The sequence below is a fragment of the Rosa chinensis genome, chromosome 2 (genome assembly GCF_002994745.2).
Source record: "Rosa chinensis cultivar Old Blush chromosome 2, RchiOBHm-V2, whole genome shotgun sequence".
Classification (NCBI taxonomy): Eukaryota; Viridiplantae; Streptophyta; class Magnoliopsida; order Rosales; family Rosaceae; genus Rosa; species Rosa chinensis.
This window is the reverse complement of record NC_037089.1, coordinates 48,147,406-48,153,146: the sequence shown is the minus strand read 5'-3', so window position 1 is coordinate 48,153,146 and position 5,741 is coordinate 48,147,406.

Here is a 5,741-nt window from a genome sequence, read left to right as displayed (position 1 = left end):
TGGCTTATTAATAAATTTCGGATTTTATTCTGAAGCATTGAATTTATTCGATTTTTATGTACCACACATATTCACATGGTTCGAAAAAGCACTATAAAAATGTAAAGCAATACGTCTAGAGAAAAAACTTATTATTAGAATGAAAAAAAAAAAATTTATCATTCTACTAAAATAGTCATGCTCTAAAGAATATGAGTTATATTTTCAAAATTAATAATATATTATTTGTAGGAATGAATCGAGGAGAAATCGAGTGCTTAGTTGATAGTGAGACTACCCACACCATATTAAGGAATAGGCAATTATTTATTGAATTAATAGCCTATAATTCCTCTGTGACTACGATGATTGAATCATCACAAGTAATAAAAGGGCGAGGAACTGCCAAATTTTTGCTGCCTAATGGCACAACATTTAAAGTCACAGATGCTCTATATGCACCTAGAGCTAATCGAACCTTGTTAAGTTTCAAAGATATTCGTGCCAACGGTTATCATGTAGAAACACACTGTGAGAATGGAATTGAATACCTTGATATTACCTCTACTGAATGTGGAAGGAAACGCATTTTAGATAAACTTATGAGTCAATCTAGTGGACTGTACCTCACTACGATTCGGATCATTGAATCATATGTTGTCACCAATAATGAAATGTGGGACACTGACTCATACAGGCTTTGGCATGACCGCCTAGGGCACCCTGGTCGTGACATGATGATCCGCATCTTGAAAAACTCACACGGACATCCCTTCTTTCGAGTGAAAAATAAAATGGGAGACAAATCCGCCACACTGAAAGGTGTCGGTCCTCGTATTGCTCAAATACAGCCATTACATTCTAAAGTACCAGAAGCACTACCTCCCTCCCATTATGCCTCATTGACTATTTCAAAGGCACATCACTCGTTTTGCAAAGCCTGCTCTTTAGCAAAAACAGGATCGAGACCTTCCTATGCTAAAGATACAAAACAAAATATTCCATTCTTACAAAGGATACAAGGAGACATCTGTGGACCTATCCATCCAGAATGCGGACCATTCAAGTACTTTATGGTTCTGGTGGATGCCTCGATACGCTGGTCACATGTCGTTTTATGGTCCACAAGAAATGCTGCATTTGCAAAACTCCTAGCACAGATTATACGCTTAAGGGCTCACCACCCTGATCACCCTATCAAGTCTATAAGGCTTGATAATGCTGGAGAGTTTACATCAAAAGCATTTGATGATTATTGCATGTCTATTGGGATTGATGTAGAGCATCTTAACCCCATGTGCATACACAAAATGGTCTCGCAGAAGCCACCATCAAAAGGCTACAGATAGTGGCTAGGGCATTGGTTATGCGCACCAACCTGCAGGCCTATATCTGCATAGGGTTATGCAATATTGCACGCAGCTTTACTTATTCGTTTAAGACCCACAGCTAGCCAACCATTTTCTGCGTACCAGTTGGTAACTGGATATGAGCCTGACACTTCACACTTACGCATATTTGGTTGAGCAGTATATGTGCCTATTGCACCCCCACAGCGCACCAAAATGGGTCCTCAGAGACGATTAAGTATTTATGTTGGATACGAATCCCCAACAATTATTCGCTATTTGGAACCCTTGACAGGCGATCTTTCTATCGCGAGATTTGCGGATTGTCACTTTGATGAGACAGTCTTCCCGTCATTAGGGGGAAATAGGAAAAAGGATTTTCCAAGGGAACGACAGGAATTGTCGTGGTTTGTCTCCACTCTGTCTCATCTTGATCCCCGCACTGCATAAAGTGAAAGTGAAGTGAAAAGAATAATCGATCTTCAGAACGTAGTAGATTCGATACCTGATGCGTTTACTGATATCGTAAAAGTGACGAGATCACATATACCAGCTGCAAATGTGCCTGCAAGGTTAGAAGTCCCCAACAAGAGGCACGGTGCCGCAGATAGAGGCACTGCAACCACACTTAGTGGAGGTGTGGTTGAGGCCGTGGATCCCCAAGGAAGAGGGGGAGGTCACTTGGTTCGATTGACACTCACCCAAGGAAGAAGAGGGTGAGTAAGGCACAAACCAATCATCAATGTATAGAATCCCTCTCATGAGATTGTCTCTGATTATAGTTATGTCCATGAATCAATACTGGAGGACGCTCCGATGTTTTAAATGATTCTAGAGAACAAAGAAATCTCAAAGGATTACGAGAGTACGTATGAGTTGATAGAAAGATTTTCCATGCACATTGATGATATATACTGTTGCTCAAGGAATCATAGAGCACGATGATATCGAACCACGCTCTGTTGAAAAATGTCAACAAAGAGCATATTGGCCTAAATGGAATGAATCAATCCAGGTAGAATTAGATTCTCTGACAAAGAAACAGGTATTTGGTCTGGTAGTGCTAACCTCACCAAGTGTAAAGCCTGTAGGAAATAAATGAGTCTTTGTCAGAAAGTGTAATGAGAAGAATGAAGTCCTGAGGTACAAGGCTCGCCTTGTGGCGCAAGGTTTCTCACAACGCCCTGGAATTGACTACGAGGAGACATACTCTCCCGTAATGGACGTTATAACGTTCCGCTACTTAGTTAGCTTAGTAATTTCCGAAGGACTGGAAATGCAGCTCATGGATGTGGTTACTGCATATCTCTATGGGGATCTAGATTTAGAGATATATATGAAAAGTGCCTAATGGCCTTACATTACCCAAGTCAAGTGACTCTAAACCACAGAGTGCGTTTGCAATTAAGTTGAAACGCTCACTTTACGGATTGAAACAATCCAGACGAATGTGGTATACCCTTCTAAGTGACTACTTGATTGGGAAGGGATATAAGAACGATGAATTATGCCCCTGCGTATTCATAAAGAAAACAAGTTCCGGATTTGCAAATTGTAGTAGTACATGTCATAACTGGTACTCTTGATGAAGAAACCGCGAGCTACTTGAAATCCGAATTTGAGATGAAGGATCTTGGGAAAACTCGATTCTATCTAGGTCTTGAACTAGAACACCGAGTTTGTGGAATATTAATCCACCAGTCTGCATATGTCCAAAAGTCAGGCGATATAACATGGACAAAGCACATCCTGCTAGCACTCCCATGATCGGTCAAAGTTTGGATGCAAGGAAAGATCCATTTCGTCCAAAGGAAGATGACGAACAAGTGTTGGGAGCTGAAATTCCCTATCTAAGTGCAATAGGCGCATTATTGTACTTAGCCCAATTTACTCGACCAGACATTGCATTCTCAGTGAACTTTTTAGCTAGATTTAGCTCAGCGCCAACGCAGCGTCACTGGAATGGTATCAAGAACATCTTCGATACCTAAAAGGAACCATTGACTTGGGACTGTTCTTTCCCTACAGAGAGACAAGAGGGACCGCAGATGGAACTGCAATCCCTAAAGAAAATGTTGATGGCGAAAACGCCACTCACTACACTAAAACGCCAAATGACGTTTTAGTCGGTTTTGCTGATGCTGGATACGTATCTGACCCACATATCGTTCCCAAACTGGTTATGTATTTACCAATGGGAATACGGCGATATCTTGGAGATCAACCAAGCAAACCCTTGTGGCTACCTCCTTGAACCACTCAGAGATCATCGCCCTACATGAGGCGGTTCGTGAGTGTGTATGGTTAAGAGCTATCATCACACATATTCGAGGGACTAGTGGTTTGAGTTCTACCACTGAAGAGCCTACTTGCATTTATGAAGATAATGCAGCTTGCATCGAACATATGAAGATAGGATATATCAAGGGTGATAATACAAAACACATATCGCCGAAGTTTTTCTACAATCAGCAACAATAGGCCCTCCTCAAGATTCAAGTGAATCAAGTATGGTCTGAGGAGAATGTGGCAGATTTGTTCACCAAATCATTGCCTAAGGCCATATTCGAGAAACATGTGAAAAGCATAGGAATGCGAAGACTTTCCAAGCTCCCTTGATGAATGTAAGTATCAGGGGGAGGTGTAGACGTCAGGGGGAGTCTAACACACACATGTCATTCTCAAATGTAGAAGGTGCGTTGTGCTCTTTTCCTTCGACCAAGGTGTATTTTTGTCCCACATGGTTTTATTGTTACTTGGCAAGGTTTTTAGTGAGGCAACAACTCATGCACCATTTCGTCTTTGACTTGGCACAAGGGGGAGTGTTAAAGGCTAGGAAAAGCATATTATATGCCTTCGTCAAAGTGATTGACGGAGAGGGAATCAAGCAATTACCGATTAGCATCAATCAACATGGATTACGAACCAATCAGTAGTTAATGTCATCATTGTAATTGTTCTTTCCATTGTAATTCTATCCCTATATAAAGGGGTTATGAAATGAAATGAGTAGACCAATTCCAATCTATTTTTACTTTTACAAAAGAGTAATTTATACACATATCTATTTTATCAATACACACCCTTTAATTTTTTTGTCCATTTTCCCCAAATTTTTCTTGTTTACCATTCCTCTCCCATCCTTCTCCTCCTTTCTCTTCTCACATCAAATCACCACGAAAATTTACTCTTTTTGAAAATTCTTAAGGCCATGTTTAGTTATGTTTTATTTATTTATTTATTTTGAGTTAGTATTTGGGTTTGAAGTGATATTAATCTCTAAAGAAAAAAAGAATTAATGCATCTCCCACATGGGAGAAGTTAATTGACTTAATTCCAACAATGCTGCTTTTAATTTTTAAACCATATCTATGATGATTTGCAATCCTAAAATATATTTTGTTCCTCAATGTCAAATTTTTTTTTTTAGACAAAATCTTCAACTTCTATTTGAAATTTAAAATAACCAAATTTGTAGTGGTTTCATTTCTTCTTAATTTGGATCTCTCTCTCTCTCTCTCTCTCCTCCCTCTCTTTCTCTCTCCCCCCCCCTCTCCCTCCCTCCCTCCCTCTCTCTCTCCCTGTCGGTTCCTCCCTTCCCGCCTTCTCCATCGTCATTGCACACTTGTCATGGAATAGATCAGAAGTAGACGTTGGGGACTTAATTTTTCTTATTTAGAAGGGTGAAATAAGGATAAAAAATTTAAAAAAAAATTGTGATGTGTATCAAGTAAAAAGGAATGTTTAAATAAAATTTATTAATTGGAAAAGAATATGGTTTGTTCATATTTGTAAGACCCTAACCAATTTGGTGGTCGCTGTCAACTTTATTTTATTTTATCCACCAATGGATGAAATAGTCACAGCCAAGATGGTTGGAACTTGGAAGCAGGGCCGGCCCTGGGACTAGGCGAAGCAGGCCCGGGCCTAGGGCCTCTGATTTTAGGGGCCTCAACTCAGATTTTGAGAAAGTTGTTGCCTGCTGATCTGTTAACTTTGAGCCTTGTGTTGCCATACTTATTGATCTCCAAATGTCGTGAAATTTTGATAGGTTTCTATTCTGCTAGTTAACAAAGGATCTGGAAAGTTTCGTCTTATTTGGATGTATAGTGAATCTCCGGTGATTTTTCTTTTAAGTCTAGTATGCTTTTGGAAAAGTTCCAGAATTTTTAATGTACTCTCTGACTTTTTGCTGAGATTTGAACTTCTATTTGAATCATTTAACCTCTGGTCTTTGTATATATTGAACTAAAAATTCTATTAGTTGTTTCAAAATTTATTTCTTGTCAATTGGTTTTAAAATGAATTTTTGGTGGATTTTCTAATTTGACTTTGCTGCTGCAATGTTTTTCTAAAACCTGACAGTTCAGTCTTTTTGCATCCATCGTTTCCCTTACTTCTCGAACTCCGATT